The following is a 24,151-nucleotide window of genomic DNA, read 5'->3' on the forward strand; positions in this document are numbered from 1 at the left end:
ACAACAACCTGATGAAGCCTATGAACCCCTTCTCAGAAGAATGTTTTTAAATGCATAAAATGAAATATGCAGGATCACAAAATAATAATAAAATACAGTTACCAAAAAAGTTTCTTCAAAAAGTGAACAGATCACAGGGCAAGAACCCCTGCCCAATACCATAAAATATTTTGACACTCCAAAAAAGCACTTAAAAGATTCACAGTAATTGATACTCTATGACGCTCTACTGGCAGATAAAAGTTTCAACCTGGAACCATGGTATCATTATAGCTTATTAAAATTCCAAGGAAGGGACAGGCAATAGATAAAGGGGAGAAAAAATGAAGAGGAAATATTTCTTCGCAGGGAAATAATTGGTGGGAGTGGGTAGGAGAAGAGAGGCAATTTGCAGAATATCATTAGCAACAATGGCATTCGGTCAGACCACAGGCAACAGGTACTGCCTTGATTAATCTTAGTGAAAACCTCAATGGGCATATCTATTCACCAATTCAGTTTTTCTGGAGCACCAACTGGCCAACAAAGGCAGAAGTCTGTTGTTTCTTTTCTTTCTTTTTTTTTTTTTTTGAGTGAGGCAATTGGGGTTAAGTGACTTGCCCAGGGTCACACAGCTAGTAAGTGTCTGAGGCCGGATTTGAACTCAGGTACTCCTGACTCCAGGGCTGGTGCTCTATCCACTGTACAACCTAGCCGCCCCAGCCTGTTGTTTCTTGATGACCTTGATTTAGCCGTTTGAACCCTAAAGCCACCAGCCCTTGATGACATTTCTGAAGCATGCACTAACAATGACTATGTCAAAAATTGATAACTTATAGCTTATTTCAACAACGACAAAACTAAGTGTTGAAGGAAAAGTTGGATGGCCATATGCCTATCAATCAATCCAAACATATTTATTAAGAACTTACCATCTGCCAAGCACAGTTCTAAGCACTGGAGATATAAGAAAAGGTCAAAACAGCCCCTTCCCTTAAGAAGTTCACATTCTAAAGGGGCGGGGGGGTGGGGAGGAATATAAATACCTAAGTACATACAAGATAAATACAAATTGGATGGAAGGCAGTTCAAAGGTTGTTTGTAGGCAGCAGGGAAAGAGCCAGTAAATAAGGAAATACTGAAGAAAAGAGAGAGCGGAGAAGATAGCTGAGGCAATCTGGTGAAGATGGAAGGAAATGGAATCATGGGTACATCTACAGGGAATGCTTTGGGAAGTTGAAAAATAGATCACTTATTGCTTCATCTGAGAATAGAGTGAAGAGATAGCTGGGGAAGAGGTCTGAGTGATGTGAGACAAGGAAAGGTGAATAGGAAGTTTTTGTTGAGAGCCAGACACAACTGAACAATGATCACAATAACAATGATTTGTCTTGGTAGAGTATGAGGCAAGGTCACTAGCAGAGTGAAGAGTAGGGATACCATAGGAGTCTTGAAGAGACATGAGTAAGTGACATGGGCAAGGGATCTAGGTAAGGGATTTCTGTGTTTGGTGCTAGGTTGGCCCAGAATACCTTGAATGTCACTTTGAGCCCTAAGTTTCTACTGTAAGACATGTGTGATTTTAGAAAGCAACACCAAGTATAGGAACTGCCATATGGACAAGTTACCTTTTGATCTGTGCTCAATGCCCTTTGCTCTGAAAAATAAGCTTTGTCAATATATAAAACAGCAGGATTGGATCTGAGGAGAAAAAAAAAATCACTGAAATTCTCTGCCTATTAAGGTCAATGCAGAAAGCTACCAAAGTTGCCTTAGATACATACCATCGTTCAATAATGTTTTACTGTGTCAGTAACAAAATGTTCTACATTTTTGTGGCTCTGTGGGCATTTGTGACAAGGTCAATTATATCTTGTACAAAACCTTCAAAGAGTAAATTGGTTTATACCTAAGCTGGCAAATTATTTTAAAACTCAAATACATTTCAAGACAGTTTTATAAAGGTTGTGCCCTCATGGAACGAGTCACATACATTGAAATGTTTTCAAATGTGAAAATTTCACTTTGTCAGAGAAACAGACTTGTCAAATATCACAAAACCATGGTTTCATGCTCTCCTTCACCTAGGAGGAGGAGGGACTGAATGTTAACCTGAAGTTTGTAGTGGACTACAAGCTTAATATGAATTCCTAGTGCAAATCAACTCAGACACCAAAATACCTAGACATGGTAGCCAAGAAACAATGCAAAATTAGGCTATGTAAATAGAGTCATAGTGTCCAGGCCCAGGGAGGTGATTGTTTCAATGCACTCTCTGCCCTGGCTGGATCACAACTGCAGTATTGTGTTCAGTTCTGGGCACTTCATCATAGGAAAGACACTGATAAGTTAGAGAATGTTCAAAGAGGGCCAGTCGGAATGAAGACCTCAAAAATTATGCCATGTGAGGATCAGTTGAAAGAAATGAGGAAATTTAGCCAAGAAAAGGAAAGTTCTAGGCAAGGTCTAGTGTTCACAGCTATGATCTATCTACAAGGAAGATCTGACCTGTCCTTCTTGGCCCCAAAGGATAGAATGTGAAGCAATGGCTGGCAAGTTACATAAAGGCAAATGTAGCTTTGGAAGGAAAATCTCTGTAAGAATTAGTTGTACCAGGGGCAGCTAGGTGGCGCAGTGGATAGAGCACTGGCCCTGGATTCAGGAGGACCTGAGTTCAAATCTGATCTCAGATCCTTGACACTTACTAGTTGTGTGACCCTGGGCAAGTCACTTAAGCCCAAATGCCTCACAAAAACAAACAAACAAAAGAAATAAAAGCTTTCTAGGGGCAGCTAGGTGGCACAGTGGATAGAGCACTGGCCCTGGAGTCAGGAAGACCTGAGTTCAAATGCAGCCTCAGACACTTAATACTTACTAGTTGTGTGACCCTGGACAAGTCACTTAACCCCGATTGCCTCACACAAAAAAAGGGATTAGTTGTACCAGAGTGGAAGGTAAATGGATTTTTCCCTTACTACACACCTTGAAGTAAAGTATCACCCATGTTATGGAAAGGTTTCTTGCTCAGGTACAAATCTGACTGGATGCTAAAGTCCCTTTTAACATAGAGACAGTGAGATAACTTGGGAGATATCCTCGAGGGAAATGAACAGGAGAAAGGGAAGGAGAGGAAAGTGGTGAGAGAAGGGAAACAAGAGAGAGTTGCTAGAGTCAGAAGAAAAAAAAAAAGAGTCCAAAACATGTTATCTTTGCTAGAGTAACAGAAAAGACCTAAGTGGAATTTAAGTATAAAAAATTGCTTTTGATCATCTATTTCTATAGTGATACTAGGAAAAATGAATGATTTGATACCTACCTAGAAAGTCACAGAATTCTGCTTTAAAGGAATAATGAAGACATACAGCTTTTAAATTAGGAATCAAAGTATTAATATTTTAATGCAAAAAAAAAATGCAGTTCTTTTCAGTTTGAACTGAACTTTAGGCCAAAGCTAAGGAAGCTTCTATATTTAGAACTGGTTTGAATGACTTTGCAAAGCAATGTGACATATAGTGAACAGAGTGCTACTGCCCTTAGAGTCCAGAAAACATGGGTTCAATTGCTGTCTGTTATCCAATGTATCCTGTCTATAGCTTGTTTTCACATAGTTATTTGAATGTTGTCTCCCGCATTAGATTGTTAGTTCCTTGAAGGCAGGGAATGTTTTTATCTTTCTTTGTATCCCAAGTTCTTAGCACAGTGCCTGGCACATAATAAGTGTTTAATGAATGCTTATTGATTGACAGCTTGTGGTTTTCGAATTTTAGTCTTGTACTTACAAATTTTGCCTCTCTTCCTCACAGTTCTGTATTGATTTTAATCAGTAAGTGTGCCTCCCAATTCAACAATCCATAACAAGCATAGGAAAAAATGGAAAAGTAAATGACTCTAGACTAGCTTCAACTTTTAAAAAAAATTTTTCCCATTTTAAGACTTAGAGCATTATATTAATTTAAGCTCCTGTGGCTGTTCTGTTTGTTTATGTGGGTAGTAAGAAATCAGCATGAAGAATATTGAAAGGATGGCCAGAGATGTTGGTCAAGCAGGCTAAGTCTGAATTGTCATTAGAATTGAAACTACAAAGATTAGTTTCTCAAAGATTGACCAAGTGACTAGATCAATGACTCCATCATTTACCCGTCTGAGTGTTTTAAAGCACACTGTGGTGAAAATGATCGATAGTAGGCCTGGGTCAAGATAGAGTCCCTGAAAGTCCTGAAAGAAACCCTAGAAAATAAATCAAGAATATGCCAAATGAAAAATCTGCTTCCATTTCTATTTGAAATGCACTGATGGTTCCATTCCATTGGGCAAACATTTACTGAGCACCAAGAAAGAGCCAGGCACAAAGAGAGAAATGATACAATCTTTGCCCACAAAGACCTTACATTCTACTGGAGAAGTAAACATGTACATGGATTATTAAATGCAAGCTATATATAAAGTGATACAAAATAATCCCAAAGAAAACCTTAACAATGGTGGTGAAGGGTGAATTTGGAAGTATCTCCCATATCTAAGCTACATTGTGAAGGAAGTAAAGGATTCTGTTAGGCAGCAATGAGAAAGGAGACAATTCTAGATACAGGAGATACAGCCAAGGAGGAACAGAGTCTGAGGATCAATCACAAATTTGTTTACATGGCTACTGTCTTGCCTTCAAGTGACCATAAACAGCCACTGCCTAAAGACTTGAAAACTACACTGTAGCATGACTTTGGGTAAACAAATACTTATGCTCTTTATTAACAGGCTTTATTCTTCTCCCCATCCCTTTTTAAAGAAGTAACATTTTATTATTGCAGACATGCAGGATATAGACATTAGGCAGTGCTGAGAAAACCCCTTAAAATCTTTAAATCTCTGCTTTCTCAAAAAGGAATCTCATTAAGCTTCACTCATGCCACTGGAAGTTGTATGAATTCTCAGGAATAAAATAATGTAACTTTTGTTTCTTTGACTTGCCAGCCAGAATCAGTTCCATACCAGTCACATTTGATACCCATGTGGTGAATCTGGAAGTTTTTACTTTGGCACACCAAAACAAAATGACAACGTGGCCCAGAGTTGGAGCAGAGCAGGGGTTGGGGTAGGGATTACCTGTACCATGTGCTTTCATCACGATGAAGAGGGTGGGAGTGAATTCTTTCTCCCTGGAAGGTCTTTTCAGGCCGATGCTGCTTGAGTAGAAAGCAATGGCAGAAGGGGAATTCAATAAATATTGACTGTCCAAGTCTGTAAAATATAAAGACAAAAGAAAAAAGTGAATTACAAAGCTAAAAAAAATTCATTACACTTACCTTTCAGGCCCCTTCATTCTCTAATTTAGCTGCTCTCTCTCTCTCTCTCTCTCTCTCTCTCTCTCTCTCTCTCTCTCTCTCTCTCTCTCTCTCAAGCCTATATGCCTGTCATTCAAAGTGCAGCCTAGAGAAATTTAGGGAGACTTATGACCAGGTTGGCTATAGGATGATGAACTTTCCTGATACAGCAACTCTCCAAAACCATCTACTAAGCTGTAGCTCAAGCTGAGACCCATATTAGAGGCATATTTGATCTAACCAAGATTCCTGACCTACTGGAGAAGGATTATAAATCACTCGGTCAAGAATAATAATGCTCCAAATAGAATAATTCCAGATAGTAAACAATTTTAAAAACCTAATTAATGTTGGCAGCTGGGTGTCATAGTGGATAGAAGGCTATGCCTCAGGTCAGAATGACCTAAGTTCAAATCCAGTCTCAAACACTTACTAGCTGTGTGACCCTGGTCAAGTCACTTAACCTTGTTTGCCTCAGTTTCCTCATCTGTAAAATGAGCTGGAGAAGGAAATGACAAACCACTCCAATGCCTTTTCCAAGAAAATGCCAAATGAGGTCACAATAAGTTGGCCAAGACTGAACAACAACAAAGAACAGAAATAAAGGATGGAGTGGCAGCCACAAGGCTTGAGATAAGGTTAAACTCTATCCCACTAAAGCTAGAGGCAAAATCCTTGTTTCAGGAATTCACAAAACCTGTGAAGGCACAAAAGAATCAGTAATGGAGAAGTATTGACTGAACAAAATCTTCCTGCCAAAATCCAAATGCCAGAAATGAGTTATTATAATTCAAGTTTCATGAGCTTTTAGCCCAAGTAATTATAAAATTTTGCCATATATTGTTTTTGTTGCCAGGCATACAAAACAGAGGTTGATGTTCATCAGTTACCAGTGATTGCTGGGCATAATAATGCCACTCCATAAATGCCACTCGGCTATTTGTCTTAATTAATATTCCATAAAACTTTATGAATTAATTGTAAATATTTTCTATATGTTGTCCACGTATCTAATAGCTGGCATTTAAAAAGCACTTTAAGGGGGCAGCTAGGTGGCACAGTGGATAAAGCACCGGCCCTGAATTCAGGAGTACCTGAGTTCAAATCCGGCCTCAGACACTTAACACTTACTAGCTGTGTGACCCTGGGCAAGTCACTTAACCCCAATTGCCTCACTAAAAAAAAAAAAGAGTATTAAAAAGCACTTTAAGGCTGGCAAAGTACTTTAGGGATACCATCTCATTATGTCCTTATAACAGCCTTGGAAAATGGGTGTTATTATTTCCCTCATTTTACATATAAGGAAACTGAGGCAGGTAGTGCTTAAGTGACTTGCCTGGTAAGAGTCTGAAGTCATATTTGAAAACAACTAGCTACATCCCTAAGTAAAATGAAATAAACTATAAAAAGGAGAAGAAAAATGGCATTAGTTTGGAACCAGGGTTTGCAAAAGGAAAAAAATAATGATCAATAAAACATCTTGATAATAATGTGCCTTAAGACAATTTAAAAATATATGAAGTTTTTGTTGAAGTCATAAAAATATCTTCATACACATATGTATATATATTTGTCCATATTTAATATTCTATGTGCTATATCGGGGACAGCTAGGTGGTATGGTAGATAGAGTACCAACTGTCAAATCAGGAGGAGCTGAGTTCTTTTTTTTTTTTTTTTGGTGGGGCAATAAGGGTTAAGTGAATTGCCTGGGGTCACACAGCAAGTAAGTGTCAAGTGTCTGAGGCTGGATTTGAACTCAGGTCCTCCTGAACGCAGGGCTGGTGCTTTATCCACTGTGCTACCTAGCTGCTCCTAAGGACCTGAGTTCTAATCTGACCCTAGATACTTACTAGCTATATTACCCTGGGCAAGTCACTTAACCCTGCTTGCCTCAACTTTCTCATCTATAAAATAAGCTGGAGAAGGAAATGGCAAACCTCTCCAGTATCTTTGCAAGAAAACCCCAAATGCAGTCATGAAGAGTCAGACATGACTAACAATTAAACAAAACTTAAAAAAAAAAACCATGGGATATCAGTCAAAGTACTGGACATAGAGTAAAAAAGCCCCAAGTTAAAATCCTGTCTTGGACTTTTACTTAGATATGTGACTCAGGCAGGTTGCTTAACTGCTCTCAGCTTCAATTTCCTCATCTATATAATGGGAATAATAATTGCACCTACCTGACAGAGTTGTATAGATCAAGCATAAAGAAGATCAATTCGTAAAAGGTTTTATCAACCTTAAAGTGCTATATAAAATAATACTAGTTGTTATTTATAATAACAACAATAATTATCATCATAATTATTGTTAGCAGGATCCCTCTCTATTCACTCAATTATAAAACTCAAGGTAAGCAATTTTTCATCTAGTCCATTAATATCCTTTTTTATTGATTCATTAGAGTGACAGGAGAAAACAAGTTATATGGAACAAATCCAAAGCCCCCAGCTAGTTCATTACCAGACCTTTAAATTGTAACATGATCTTATCCAGTAGTCACATTTATTTAGCAATGTAATCTATTTTGCCTCCATCAAAATCCCCCTTTCAAGTCCCATGGCATGACATGAAGATGACCCCATGTTCCAGGAGCCTATGCCAGAAGGGCATAAATTCCCTTAAGTTCTCATAAGTTAGAAGGGCTTTGAGACCAGGCCCATGATATCCTGTGTCTGTTGTCTACAGACCAGACCAGTTCAGAGCAAATAAGCTCATCACCAGAAATATGCCCACCAAGTAGTAAAATATTTTCTGCCACAGCCATTTTTATAGGTAGACCATCTCCTTAGGTATGGAGGGATTCTGATTTGCACCAATAGAAGGATTATGCACATCTGGAAATCAGATGTATAAAATACTAAAAATCCAAGGGTCTGCATACCACAGGTACTCACTCACATTAACAAATTAAGAAAAAAACAAAAACTGCAGAAATGTTTACAAAGAAAAATTCTATACCTGCACACACACACACACACACACACACACACACACACACACACACACCCCTATAAAGATTTACCAATAATTCCATCAGGATAACATTTATGTTTGTGAAAAAAATTAGATCAATTTAAAGGATAGTATACAACAAGGCCTGATACCACTAGGGCTGCGATGGTCAATTGTCAAAGAAAGCAATAAAGCTACAAATATTTCTATTTTAACGGAATGAAACTCAGCATTTTCACTTCCAGATGTCACTATTATATTAAAAATGTTGAAATTACTTTTCAAAACAATTATAATGTACAATTCCCTTCTAAAATCATATTCTAAAATATCAAGTTATAGACATGTCTCTGGGTGTTCTCAGGGCAAAAAAAGTATATTTAACTATATGCATTTATGTATTTGTGTGTGTGTGTGTGTGTGTGTGTGAGTGTCCATAAACATACATATCTGGTTTCTAATAAGTGGGATTCCCCTTTTATTTTTTCAGATTAGTTCAACAAAACCACTCAGTATTAAAGCTAGCAGGGAGCAGCTAAGTGGTACAGTGGCTGGAGTGTTGGGCCTAGAGACAGAAAGACATGAGTTCAAATCCCTACAATTTCTGGTTCTATGACTCTGAGCAAGTTATTTAAACTCTGTCTCAGTTTCCTCAACCGTAAAATGGGAGTAATGACGGGGCAGCTAGGTGGTACAGTGGATAGAGCACCAGCCCTGGAGTCAGGAGTACCTGAGTTCAAATCAGGTCTTAGGCACTTAACACTTACTAGCTGTGTGACCCTGGGCAAGTCACTTAACCCCAATTGCCTCACTTAAAAAAAAAAAGGGGGGGGAGTAATGAGTTGAACCCACCTCCCAGAGCTGTTGTAAAGATCAAATGATATACTATTTAAAATACTTAGCCCAGTGCCTGGCACATAGTAGGTACTTGTTTCCTTCCTTTCATTTAGTATAACCCACTTATTTTACAGATGACCAAACTGTAAAGTGAGGCACAGAGAAGCAATTTGTCTAAGCCAAGACTAGAACTCAGCTCGCCTGCCTCCTAGTCCAATGGCAGCAACTACCCTATGCAGCCTCTTCCATCACATCACTGTTTCAAGATACAGTATGTATCCAACTACATTTGTATACATGAATTATTCTTACTGGCAGCTGAAAAAATAAGCATAGATCCCTCGGACAATTCCCTTTATCTTTACAGTATTTCCCAGTGTCTTAGTGACAATTAATCTGCCAGTAGAGAGCGTCAGTGACTTAAATAATTTTAGAATCCATGATGTAACTCATATTTTCCATCTTATTATAATTTTTACTTCCAAAGGCTCAATTTCTTACATATCTGTCCCAATTTCTTTCAAGTCCTGGATCTCTGTGTTTGTGTTGGTTTACCTGGTTGCAACACAATGCACTTCTTGAAAGGTCAAACTGCATATTTAATGTTGACAGGAAAGAAACGAAGACCTCACAAGGGACTAATCATGTTCATGGGAGCCTCCTTCTATGTTCAGAACCACCAGATCATCTACTATTTAGGTCTGGTGTCCCCAACAGTTAAACTAGAATCCACCAGGGAACGGTAGGTGACTCAGTGGATAGCGTGTCAGGGGGCCTGGAGTCAGGAAGACCTGAATGTAAATGAGGCCTCAAACACTTACCAGCTTTGTGACTCTGGGCCTCAGTTTCCTCAACTGTAAAATGGGACTAATAATAGTACTTACTTCTAACGGTAGTTGTGAGGACCAAATGAGATATTTGCAAAGTGTTTAGCACAGGAGTCCATAACAGGAGCCTAATAACTGCTTGTTTACTTTCTAAGAGCAGATTTCAAAGCATTACCTGGCAGAGTCCTAAACTGGCTGCCCCTTCTAAGCCATATCTCTACCATCCCTCTTTCAGAACTTTTTGGGCTAACAGTAGTATCCCCTAACTTTAACTACTTTAGGATTTTCTGTCAGCATATCTTTATCATCACACCCCTCCCCATTTCACTATTTCTTTGTGATCTCAAAGCCTTAGAGAAATTAAAAGTTCTCTTCACAAAAAGTTTGTGAATTCCTTATTTTACAAGACTTACCCACTGGAGTTTGGCCAAGGGCAAACTCTGGGCTACCCTTTCATTTTTTCACAGCTGAATCATTGTAAGATGTAAGAGATCCATTTTCTTCTCTTAAGCTGTTACTGTTTTTTAAAATTTTACTGGCTACAGAAAAACCTTTAAACCTGGCACAGAGTGATGGATGTAAATACAAAAAAGGCATTTCCAATGTCCTAGAATATAAATATGTATACTAAACATTATTTTCACCACCAGATACATGGTAAATATGAGGGAGCTATTTTCTTAAACCTACTTTTGATTTTGAATGAATAGGGGAAAGCTAGATGGCGCAGTGGATAAAGCACTGGCCCTGGATTCAGGAGGACCTGAATTCAAATCCAGCCTCAGACACTTGACACTTACTAGCTGTGTGATCCTGGACAAGTCACTTAACCCTCATTGCCCCACCAAAAAAAAAAACAAAAATAAAAAACAACAAAAAACCAAACAACACACAAAAAAACCCCCAATGATTTTGAATGAACAAAATATTAGAAGAGGAAAGTCTAGAATGAGAGCAAAACACTGAAGCATCAAATAAAGTCCACCTAGTATTCATGCTGTCCATTAATTCCTGGCTATACTGGAGACAATGGCACCAAAAATTCATCCCAGGCAATGAGGTGTGGTGGAAAAAGTTATGGTCTGATACTTACAGTTTTAGCTCCTTTAATTACTACATTGGTTTTGTGATGTTAGATGAGTCACTTAACCTCTGAAATTTCAGTTTTCTAATGTAGAAAAATTATGGGGGAGGGGAGCATGCTGGAATTTACACATCTCACCAAGGTCTTCTGTCTATCTTTCTAGAGGGAGAGTCATAGTGACAATGAACTGGAGCAAGATCACCCTTAATTCCAAGTACTTGGTGCTTTATCAACTTTTGGGCATGCCACTTTTTGCACTTAGCATTTATGAGTAGCCAAGAGCTAGAGAAGGAAATGGCAAACCACTCTAGTATCTTTGCCAAGAAAATCCCAAATGGGGATCACAAAGAGGAAAACAGAGCTAAACAAGAACAACAAGAGTGCTTAAAGGAGGCAGCTAGTCGGATAGAATGCTGGGTCTGGAGTCAGGAAGACCTGAGTTCAAATCCAGCCTCAGACACTTACTTAGCTGTGTGACCCTGAGCAAGTCACTTAACCTCTATTTGCCTTAACCCACTGGAGAAAGAAATATCAAAGCACTCTAGTATCTTTGCCAAGAAAACCCCATACAGGGTCACGAAGAGTCAGTTAGAAAGAACTTAATGACTGAACAACAACAAAGAGTATATACAATTACTATACACAATAACATAAAGGCAATTTGTGATTGGAGATGGGGTGGGGAGGAAAAGAGAAAAGAAGGAGGGGGAGGAGAGGGAGGGAGAGAGACACAGAAAAAGAGAAAAGATGAGAGAGGAAGAAAGAAGAGAGAGAAACAGAGAAACATGGATAACTCCAAACAATGAATATCTTACAGAAAGTTTTGTTTGGCTTCTGTGAGTTTTATTTTATAATAATTATATCCTTCAGATTTTGTTTTCCTCTGGCACTTCATTATAATTAGCTTTGAGAGGAACACAAAAGAGTAGTATTTCCCCTCATTCCACTAGACAGGAGTCAGAGGCCCAGGCTGATGAGCACCCTCTAATAGATAAAACTCAGTTTTGGGCTGGTCCGTGTTTACCAGGTGCCTCCATATGGATCAGCCCACCTTGGGCCTGATTTGCTAGAACTAAGTGTCAGAGCAAGCAAAAATGTACAGGAAGAGAAAAAGGAGGAAATACACAGGGAGTTCAAAATTCTAGTCATGACATCTTAGATAGTCAGGCTGCAGCCAGTAGTGGGGTGCCACACCAGAGCAGAGCAGAGGACACTTCTGAAAGATCTTGGGAAGGAAAGAGCCCCACCCAATCTATCAATGAAGCTCTAACCAAGCCATGGGATGTATGTGTGAAAGATATCCAGATGGTTTGGACCTTCTCAAACAAGTCTTTCACCAGACATGTTGGAAAGAGCTAAAGGAAACCTCCTTTACCTTCCCCAAACCAGAGTCTCAATGGTAGCACTTAACATTTATTTGAAAACAGATTACCTTCAATTTAAAGCTTTTGGTACTTTGCCATCTGATGAGTTTGAATCAGAATTAGGGTTTAATCATGGCCAAAAGAGCATAAAAAAATCAGAATTAGGGTTTAATAAGGGCCAAAAGAGTATAAAACTCTAGTGTGAAATAAGATATGGTCAATTTGTGATTATTAAAATAAAAAGGCAGGGGAGGGGAAAAAATGGACCATCCTAAACCAGGAACATCTCAGAGGAAGACTTTATTTGGCTACTTAACAAATATGATCGCCATCTCGCAGTAGCTCTACCTTTCAGACTATGGTTTGCTTAGGCACTTTCTTCATTGCAATTAGTCAAGGGGAGCACAAAAAAAGAAATGCTTCTCCCTATGGGGAAGGTGGGAGGGAGAACAGTCACAGGTTGACAGCAAAGGGGAAAGTAGCAGAATAACCTGCAAACTGGGAAAATCCGCCTTTGAAAAAGTTCACAAAAGAACTATGGGGAAAAAAAAGACTGGGAATTAAAAGCAACCTTGGAAATCATCACACCCAACCCCCTCCCCCACCCTTTTCTAATGTATGTGCTGCCAAAGCAGGCACAACCCCTTCATTTCACAGATGTAAGCAAGGAGCTCCCCTCCTCACCTCAAGAGATGTAGTCCCAGAATGTAGTCATTTTAAGGGAGGGAGTGTGAAGCAATAGTCACACAGGTGATAAGCAGCAGAGCCCGGATCCAGATCTGACTCTAAATGTAGCATTCTTTCCCATTACACTATGCCTCTTTTTAATGCCCATTTTTGGGGTGCCTAATAATTTGGTTATCTGAAGATTCAGGTTAATATCCTGGGTTCCGGAAGTCTCTTATTAGGTTTTCACACTGTTTTAATTAAGCATGGTTCCAATATGGCTCTCTCAATTTAATCACATCACTGGTACTTTCCCTTTTCAGTTGGGTAAACCCACTGGAATGGAGCCAGACAATAACTATGGGAGGGAACATTCCCTGCTCAAAAGAGGAAGCTCTCGGGCTTCAGTTTGTTTACTATAAGGTACATAAACAAAGTGTCTGCATTTTGTTTTTAAAGTACTTGGTGCTGTCGCCTAAAAACATGAAGGGGGGTGGGGGGAGGTTGGGGTTTGTGTCTGGAACCATTCAGGTGAAACTCAGACTATGAGACAGCTTTCAAGATAGATAAGTTCTAACATCAGCATGTTCTGAAAGATCCCTTTGTGCTGTTATGTATAGGACCCATTAAAACACTGTAATTTTTCACCAATGTGAAAAAGAAGTCTTTGATTTAAAATGACTTTGTATTCTAGTGCTATTTTAAAGGTGAGTCTGGCTTTTTATTCATCGACTAGATTATCTTTTCAGGAGAATTATCATAGTTCACTGTAAGTACTTAATGAGGCACTAATTAGTACTCCTTTTTTTTTTTTTCATTTATAACTCCTCTGGGAAATGAGGTCAGAACCTGTTTTAGTGCACGAAGCAAAACCTTTCTGAGGTTGTATCAAATACTACATGAGTACTTGTCGAATTCTTTTCTTCCAAAGGGGAGCCCTAACCAAACTCAAAACAGATATAAAAAAAGGAATCTTCATTAAGGACTATTCTCCTTGCTTCTTATTCTCCCCGACAGCACAAGGAGCTCCCCAGTGTTTAAATTAATAAGCTGCAAAGGAGCTGCTCAGACAAGCTGGGCCAGCTGCCCCCAAATGAATCTAAGCAACCCCTTTCATTTACTTACTGCAACAGTGACCACCTTTCTGTTCCCTGATTGGCTTTCTGGGTGGCCAACATGCAAACATCCAGGACAGCTGTGCTGGAAGGAATGGTTGTCCCTCGTTCACCAGGAAGTCTGTCCCCTGTCTTATTTGCATCTAGTGCAATGGGCAAACTGGAGATGAGCCCCACCTTTCTAGGGCCCGGACTGTGCAGCAAGCTCAGTGGCAGTCTGCCAAAGGACTGAGGAGGGGTGAGCAAATTAGAGGTTGGAAACACCTCTGGTGGAAAGAAAATTCCTTTGGGCTTCGTCAGGGAACTTCATCAGTAAGAAGGAGGAAAACTGAACCTGAACTTCGTCAGAGCTGGGTGTCTCCAAGGTGTTCAACCTACATGCTCACCCATACTCCACAGCCAGGCTGGGTGTGTTTCCACTGCACATCAGACTTTGCAATTAGGAGAGTCAGTGGCTGTCCAAGGGAAATGATGTGCCTTTGTAACATAATCTCTTCTTGCAAGCTCTGACCTACCTGGCTGGCCCACAGAGAAGCAGAAGCAGAAGGCTATTCTGGAGTTCAAAGGGGGACATCTTGATAGGCATACGTGGGTATTCTATTTCAATGAAGGATTACTACAATCCTCAATCTAGAAAGAACTGAGTAACCCTGGTGGGGCAGAGGGATGGGGGAAGGCAAAGATAAAGTGACAGGCTTACACAGAGGCATATAGTGGCACAAGTAACATGAACAGGATGGTTACGTGAGGATACTTTGAGAGGACAAACCCTTCACCATCCAAAGGAAAGAAAAGCAGCTTGGCATACTGCTATGAAGGTGATGCAAAAGGGCCACATGCCTCAATTTACATGAGGAGTATGCAGCTAGGGGGATACTGAAATCCCAAACCAGTTCCTGGTCAGACAGACACTTAGTTTAGGCAAAAGAAACAGCCATTTATATAGGCCTAGGGTGCTTCAGAAGTTAACTCTTTCCATCATATGACCTTTTCAGAAGGAAGCAGCCTGATCTAATGTAAACACATAGAGGGCCTGGGATCAAATGCTGCCTCTACTGTTCATGACCTTCACCTTGGGAAAGTAACAACTTCCATGGCCCTCAGTTTCCTTATCCAAAAAATGAGGGAGTTGAAATAAATGGCCTCTGAGGGTCTATTCTAGTTGTAGCTTCATGACCATACCTGAAACTATACAATTAGAGATTCATTCACTTGATTTAAAAGTTCTCAGAATTCCAAGGTTAAAAGGTTCTAACCTATGGCCAGACAAGAACTGGCATAACATATCCATCAAATGGTCACACGACCTATATTGGAAGAGCTCCGGTGAAGGGGAACCGACAACCTCCTGAAGCATTCTATTTTGAATATTAATTTATATTTATTAGGGAATTTTTTTTTCTTTACATCAAGCCTAATTTTACCTCTTTACAACTTCTGCCCAGTATTCCCAGTTCTGGCCACTGGGACCAAGCAGAAAGAATTTAATCCATCTCCTCCACCACACTCATTCACACACTTAAATTATCACACATAACCCTGACACCTCCTCTTCTTTAGGATAAAGGCTTTGTGTGCTTCACTCAATATTTTTATGGCTTCATCTCATAGCTCTTAACCAACCTTGTTGTCTTTTGGACACATCAGCATCCTTCCTAAAATGTGGTATCCAGAATTGAAAAACCACACTCCAGGTATAGTATGTCTAGGAGAATACAATGGACTTATCAGTTCCCTATTGGACATGAAGCCTCTCATAATGCACTCTAAGTCTGTATTAGTTTTTCTGAGTGTCATTTTATACTTTCATTTGTAATTGAGTTTTCAGTCCACTAAAACCCTCCCAGATCTTTCCCAGATAAACTTCTATCTAGTTATACCCCAATTTTACTTTTTTTTTTTTTTGTGCTACAGGGCAAAGTGACTGGGGTCACACAGCTAGTGTTAAATGTCTGAGGCTGGATTTGAACTCAGGTCCTCCTGACTCTAGGGCCGGTGCTCTATCCACTGTGCCACCTAGCTGCCCCTATACCCCCATTTTATAAGTCAATTTCCAAGGGTAAGAATTTTCATCTATCCCTACTGAATCTCAATAGAACTGATCCAGTGTTCTAGCCTATCAAAATTCTGATTTCGTCATCCAGTATATCAGGCAAGCCCTCCAACTTTGGATTGTCTGCTTATACGATGAGCATAATATCTATATTTTTATGAAAGTCAGTGACAAAAGTGGTAAACAGTACAGGTCCAGGAATACATCCCTGGGGCACTTCACTGAAGACTTTCCTTCCTGTGAATATCAAATTAGGTCTTTAGATATGGCTATCTAACCAGTTCTAAATCTCCTCATACCTCCTAAACTGATCCATAAGAATAACCTGAGAGATTTTATTAATTGCTTTGTTACAACTGTATCTAAAACATTCCTCTCATTTACTATTCTAGTAAGCAGATCATAAAAGGAAATTAAGTTAGTCTGGCACGAACGCTTTGTGAGAAAGTCTCTTTGTGATCACTGCTTCCTTTTCTAGATGTTCCCTAAGCATCCCTTTAATAACACATTCTAGAATTTTGCCAGCAATAGCCTTTAGTTCATTAGCCTTTAGGATGCAGTATCCATTCTTTTCCTTCTTTTGAATATTGAGATATTTGTCCTTCCCTAATCCTCTCTTACCCTGTCCAATTCTCAATCCTTCAAAGTTAGCTCAGAAATCACAATTGTCAGTTCTTTCTGTGTCTAAAGATGTGATTTTATGAGTCAGGAGACTTAAACTAATCAAAGTCAACTAAATGCTCTCTTATCTCCTTAGTGATCTTGGCAATGGGCCATTTTGACTGTCCTAGTCCAAAGACCATTCTTTGATCAGAGAGAAAAAAAAAAGAAAATGTCATTAGCTCTATTTTTCTCCATTGTTGGTTATCATTGTCCCATTCATCCTAAACAGTAGTTTTCTCAGTCTTTTGATCCTTCTCTTTCCCTTAACGTAGCACAAAGGTACCAATTGGCTATAGCCTCAGCTCATCCTCACCAACAGCATTCTTACTACTCTTTTTACAACACTGCTCCATGCTTTAATATTCATCCTTCATTAGCTGCCTTTGCTTCCATCTTTTATACATTGGAAAATTTAGGTGGGTTGGTGAATTCTCTGTTCATTTACAGCAGTCTCTTTAGACAACCCCCCTTTTTCATTATTAAAAAAAATTCTCCTAGTAACTTCAGATTTTCATTCCTGAGAATTTCCATCCTTCTTGGGCTAACTTCCCCTATAGCATTTTGGTGAATTATTCTCCCCAAATCAAGCACACATGACAGACTATTTCCAAATTTCCTCTTCCTTTTCTATCACAAATCCCATCAATCAGTTCTTCTCTGTTGTTGGTGAAATCAGATCCATAATAATAGCACATCCCTTTGTTGGTTCCTCTGAGGTTTTTTTTTTCTTTTAATCCATTGATCAATCAATCAATCAATCAATCAGCAAACACTTATTTAACTTCTACCTGTTCCATGCACTGTGTTAAGTGCTAGAGATACAAAGACAAAGAATGAAACAATCCCTGCTATCAAGGAGTTCACATTCTAATGGGAGGAATGGAGGATAAAATTATCATTAAGGCAGGCTCTGCTTTTGACAAAGAGAGAGAGAAAGTCAGAGGCAGAGACAGAGACAGAGACCTCCTGAAGATGAGCTGCAGCCTCCAGCTCCTTGTAAAGCCAAAAAAATTAAAAAAGCCCTAACAGAGGTAATACATATATATATAAGGTCTCTTGGTGTATCTGAGATCTAAAATGTAGGAGTTTATAAAGTCCTTACCTGAGATTAAGGGGTTTTTTTGTTTTTTAAGTGAGGCAATTGGAGTTAAGTGACTTGCCCAGGGTCACACAGCTAGTAAGTGTTAAGTGTCTGAGGTCAAATTTGAACTCAGGTACTCCTGACTCCAGGGCCAGTGCTCTATCCACTGCGCCACCTAGCTGCCCCTAAGATTAAGTTTTGATGAGTAAAGGAGATGGAAGAATCTCGAAGGCCCTAGGTGGGAAGAGGGAGGGATAAAGGAGAGCCCTAGATCTAGAAGAACAAATGTCTACTTCACAATTTTGCCTAGGGCTGCTCTTGCTTCACATGCAAATTCAGAGGCTGGGAAAGTCATTTAGATGACATTTAGCTGTAGTTTTGACCAGCCTCACAATCAGGCCAACTGCTTAATTAAGAACTTAGAAAACCTTCCTACTTATACCAAGTGCAAAAAAATAAAAAAATAGAATGTTAGCATCCCGTGTCCTTTTAGGTCCCTTCCTGATGAGCTGTCTTGGTGCAACTCACCAGCTGTGTTCCCTGACACCTGAGGCATGGGGAGAAGTGATGCTTTCTTCAACACACAACTATGAAAAATTGATTTTTCAACTAACAGGGCTCTTCACAAATTCTGATGGGCTGTGGGTCAGACAGAAAGATCCACTTAGCAGAGTTAGCATAAGCAAAATAGCTGAAGTACTGTTTGTTTTCAGAGGTCACGAATTCAGAGCTCACCTTTTTGCTACTTTGTATAAATGGGGGAAGTGAAGCCATTGGCCAACATCCCAGAGTAGTAGAAGGGCTACTTACTGTTCCTATTACTATTATACCAGGGCTTCTTAACTTTAGGGGAAGTGTCATGGACCCTTTGGCAGTCTAGTAAAGCCTGTGGACCCCTTCTCAGAATAAAGATTTTTAAATACCCAAAATAAAACACCTTCATCCATAAGTTGAGGTGAGGACACATGAGAAGTGTGTCAGGTGTCTCATCAGACATCACCCACTCTGTACCTTCTGAGGTATTAACTCAGTAACTTGATTATTTAGTATAATAATGGTGATGGTGATGGTGATGATACCATTTATATGATATTTCATGGTTTACAAAGCCTTTCCATATTTTATTGCATTGGGTTCTCACAAATACCCTGGGAAGTCGGTTCCATTATTATCTCCATTTTATAGTTGAGGAAATTAAGGCAGAAAGAGATTAAGTGACTTCCCCAGGGTGACACAACTAGCAAGAGTCTGAAGCAAAATCTACACTAAGTTTTTGATTCCAGCCCCAGCACTCTATGCACTGTGTACCTTGTTGCCTCTAGGGGCAGCTAGGTAGCGCAATGGAGAAAGCACCAGTCCTGCATGCAGGAGGACCTGAGTTCAAATCCAGCCTCAGACACTTGACACTTACTAGCTGTGTGACCCTGGGCAAGTCACTTAACCCTCATTGCCCCGCCAGAAAAAAAAAGAGAGAGAGAGAAAGATCTTCAAAATACAAAGATCAAGAAACAAAGTTATGAAAACTCACATAAGCAACATATTTCACTCATTCTGCTCCCCTTCTGTAAATGTGGTACTGTGGGAAGAACACTAGGAGCCAGAGATCCTGGATCTGAATTTTAGCTCAGCTATTTACTGTCTATGTAGCTTAGGCAAATGTCTCCTATTCTCAGGGTCTCTGTTTTTTCCATCTATATGATGGTGAGATTACATTGAATGACAGCTACATTTTCTTCCACCTCTAAATTTATGACCTTTTAACAGACTGCAGACTATGTATACTAAAAATAATAACCCATATTTCAGAAATACTTTAAAGCTTACAAAACACTTTCTTTACAACAAACTTATGAGATAGGTATTAGAAGTTTTATTGTTCCCATTTCACTTATGAATAAACCAAGACTCAGAGTTTAAATGACTTGCACAGTATTACTTGTACCAGTAATATTCAATGCCTCCTAATTTCAGGCCAGGCTTTCCTCCCACTCCACTATACAAAAAATACACTAGCCAAATTAGGGTGATGAAATAGCATCAATCACCCAGTAAATCACAACCAGGCATAAAAATTGACCTACAAGCCTTAAATTCCTAATCAAGTCACTCAGACCATACTGGTAACATCTTTGAACACTCTCAGTATTTACCCCCTGATAAAGAGCACAATTTTAAATGACTGTTATTTAGGCCAGATGAAATAAAAGCAAAGCAAAGAAACCAAGGTGTGCCTAGTTCAGAAATCACACTGGCTGTCCAGGAAAACAAAAAACTTAGAAATTCAAAATGGCAGTATTAAAATATAAAAATTTTTCATCATTGTTATAAAAGTCCCTAATAAATTAAAGATTGTATTACTATTAAAGATCATGTTAACGTCAGGGACACAAAATATATTTGGACTTGAAAGTTAAGTATCAGATGTCTTTTTCTTTAGGAGAACAAGAGAAAAAGAGAGATAGACAAACAAGACAGAAATAGAGATTTAGAGATAGAGAGACAGGGAGACAACTGGAGAAACAGAGTTTCAGAAATGATTTTAGTAATGCAAGAATTAAATAAATAGTTGTCACAAGCATGCACTGATGTTACATGAGCTCTTATGTTTGGCAATAGATTGACCTCCATCATAAGACAGGCACATTATTGAAACTTGATTTTTTTTCTTTCACTAACTTAGCAGAACCACATTTCATAAGTAGAAAATCCTGATTCTCCTTCAGTAGGCTTCTGAAGCCAGATGGGAACATAGGTCCCATTTAGAGTATTCAATTCATCACAAGAAACACTTACTCAGTACCTACCTGCTGTAGTAAGTTATGTACATACAAAGATTAAAAAAATAGAAAAATAGCCCCTGCCCCCAAAAGCTTATTTCTTAAAGGAGGATCTGGCATGTCAGTCAATAAGCATTTATTAAACAACTACGACGTGCAAGGGGGATACAAAGATAATATATAGTTCTTTCTCTCAAGAAGTTCAGAGTCCAAAGGTGGTAGAAACAGGAGAGGGAACAATGTGCAATATAACTCTATGTCTACAAGATACACACAGGATAAACTGGAAATAATCAACAGAAGGAAGCCACTAGAATTAAGGGGGATCAGGAAAGGCTTCCCATTGAAGGTGGAATTTTACCTGGAACTTGAAGGAAGGCAGAGCAGTCAGGAGGTGGACTAGCATATATACAGATATGTAAATATAAGATAATATGAAGACAGAGAGGGAACTCACAACTAACTTGTTGTATCCAGCTAAGCTTCCTGTAGGAGGTAGTACCCTGAGCTTTGAAGGAAACTAAGACTTCTAAGGGAGAGGTGAGTAGGGAACAAATTTGAGGTATGTGGGTTCAGATGATAAAAAGTCAGAAAGATAGGGATGGAGGCTGAGTTTGGGAAATAGCAAGTAGGCCAATTCACTGAAATATTACTGGAATATCATTCTTATGGGGAAAGGGTATTATGACTCTCTTGCAAAATGACTTTTGGAATGTGAACCACTCCTAAGTTGAAGATTGACATGTAAACAAATCATAGAAATATAGAAAAATAGATTTAAAGCTGGAAGGGACATTCAAAGTTATCAAGTCTAATGTCCTCATTTAACAGATGGGGAAACTAAGATACATGAGGAGTTAAGTGTTAGAGGTAGGATTTGAACTTAGCTCATACCCACATACACATACAAACCAGAGATGATTAATTTCTGGTCTATAAATACTTAATACATGTGAAACCCATATTAGCATACATATAAATGAATGTTAATTCAAATTCATTACTTCAGCTATGAGTCATTGACATAAATTCAGAAAAAAATTGAGACAATGAGGCAATAGAATTAGATTGACCTACTAAGTTCCTTCTAATAGTCTCTCTCTCTCTCTCTCTCTCTCTCTCTCTCTCACAGCGGCAATCAAGGTTAGGTGACTTGCCCAGGATCACACAGCTAGGGAGTATCTGAGGCCAGATTTGAACTCAGTTCTTCCTGATTCCAGGGTCATTGCTCTATCCACTGTACCACCTCGCTGCCCCAAGTGTCTTGTTCTATTATTCCCCATGGATAAACAAGGAAATAAGAAGTGAGGTCTTACAGTTTTCTAGGTTCAGTTCCTTGTCATAGCCTACTGACTTGACCCTTGGTCAATCTATCCACAAAACTATAAAATGACCCATAATCTAGGAATGAAATCATATGAGAAACTGAGTGCCAACATAGTTCCCAGAGATTCACAAAATATCAGAGCTTTTCTCCAAACCTCTCCCCTCATCAAAATAGGAAAATATCTGGTATCAATTTATTGTTAAATCAAGGATAGATGATAAATTTAATATGTTTCAGTCACTGTTTTACCTCTCCCAGGCAGTGATTCACCTTTTAATTCTAACTGTGGTAAAGAAGACTTTAAACAATTATAAAAGGACTTCTAAGCATCAGCAAGGAAAAGGGAAGGTGGGGGAGGGCAGTAAAGAGGAGGAGAGGCCAAAGGCCTTTAAGCTGTACCTGAAACTACATGATGAGTTTAGCTTTAGACATGTTAAATTGAAGATGGCACTCAAATATCCCTCTGGAAATGACCAGCAAACAACTAGATAAGTGGGATTAGTGTTCAGGAGAGACCTAGAGTCATCTACTTAAAGGTTATAATTGAACCCAGGAGAGCAGATGTGATCCCCAAGAAAGAATGTTGAAAGAAAAGAACAAAGGGTAAAGGACATAGGTTTTAGATAGAAGGAAGGAGGGAAGGAGGGAGAGAAGGAAGAAAGGAGAGAGGGAGGAGGGAAGGTGAGAGAGGAGGAAAGGAGGAAAGAAGGGAGGGAGGGAAGAAAGAGGGAAGGGGGAAGGGAGGGAGGGAAAGGGGAAGGGAGGGAGGGAAGGAGGGAAGGAAGAAAGGACAGAAGGAAGAAGCAAAAAGGGAGGGAAAGAGGGAGGGAAGGAGGCCATCATGTCCCACTATCCATGGTCCACAGAAATTAGAAATAATATAAAAAGGGAGAAAAATCTAGAAGCCATTAAGATTTCAAATGTCTTTGGACCAGAGGGATACAGCACAGTTATAGCCTATTGAGATTCCCTCCCCTTGTACTATGGAAACTGAATTCCACACACCTTCCCCCAATGCATCATATATTTCTCATCCACACCCACAGAGTTCTCCTCACCACAAAAAAAAAAAAAAAAAAAGAAAAGAAAAGTTGAAAGAGACAGAAATAAAGAGAGAGATACAGACAGAGATAAAGAGACAGAGAAATGAAGAGACATTCTGTTCTACAATTGTTTGTGATCTTGAGGATTAGAATATCCTAGGAAATTATCACCCAGACAGGGTCTGTGCTCGCTCGCGCTCTCTCTCTCTCTCTCTCTCTCTCTCTCTCTCTCTCTCTCTCTCTCTCTCTCTCTCTCTCTCTCTCTCTCTCTCCCTCATTCTCGTTCTGAGTCACCCTGGTCAGCTGTCAGTAACTGAAGTCTGAAGTCTGGCAGGCAAAAGGGCACAGACTGAAGTCAAACACTCCACCATGATTACATCTGCACTGAGCTGAGGGAGGGGCCCATAACCTACCTCTGCCCACGTGCACTTTGCTTCTACTTGGTTGCTTCTCAGCACACTTCATTTAGATGGCAAAGAAACTTTTGTTTCCCCTCCCATTCTTGTTAGAAAACATGTAACACTATTGTTCTTTGTTTCCTCAAAATCCATTGGCATCCTTGCTCTCCAAAGGGGAAGGCCTGAGGGAGTACTGAAATGGATGTGGTGAAGAAATTTTCTGAAAGGATAAGTAAGCGGAGCCCTGTCACCAAATGACTGTGGGAGGAGAGCAAAGGGCAAAATGGGTGTCACTTCTTAACCATAAACATTATTATTGTTGGCAAAGGAGCCTGGGTTTTCATTAGGGTGCTACTCTGTACCTATTTGGAAGGCTGACTACTATACTTTGGAGACCCATTATATAACCCCTAAGTGCCTCACTTTCTATTAAGGCGATGTCTCTGGAAAGTTTTAAATCCAATTTTTGTACTCTGGTCTATGTTTCTTACATACACTAGAGAAGATCACTCTTTAAAGGAATCTTGATAACAATCTGTTTTGTAAATTCGAATTTCCACATAATCTGATTTTCCTAAAGAAGGGTTGTCTGTAATGAAGATAGAGAGGGCAAAGTAACCACAAATCTAGAATACAAGACAATGAAAAAAAGCAGATA

General features: G+C 39.3%; 1 protein-coding gene across 9 annotated transcripts in view; it reads right to left on the reverse strand.

The window, feature by feature from the left end:
- Positions 1-24,151, reverse strand: part of ATXN1 (ataxin 1) — a 533,931-nt gene that overhangs the window by 334,783 nt on the left and 174,997 nt on the right. For all 9 annotated transcript variants that reach the window (XM_043964845.1, XM_043964844.1, XM_043964839.1 and 6 more), the window contains one exon: positions 5,080-5,214. The gene's annotated coding sequence lies outside the window, so the exon portion shown is untranslated. The remainder of the gene's footprint in view (positions 1-5,079; positions 5,215-24,151) is intronic.

Source organism: Dromiciops gliroides, chromosome 1 (genome assembly GCF_019393635.1).
Source record: "Dromiciops gliroides isolate mDroGli1 chromosome 1, mDroGli1.pri, whole genome shotgun sequence".
In the NCBI taxonomy this organism is placed as follows: Eukaryota; Metazoa; Chordata; class Mammalia; order Microbiotheria; family Microbiotheriidae; genus Dromiciops; species Dromiciops gliroides.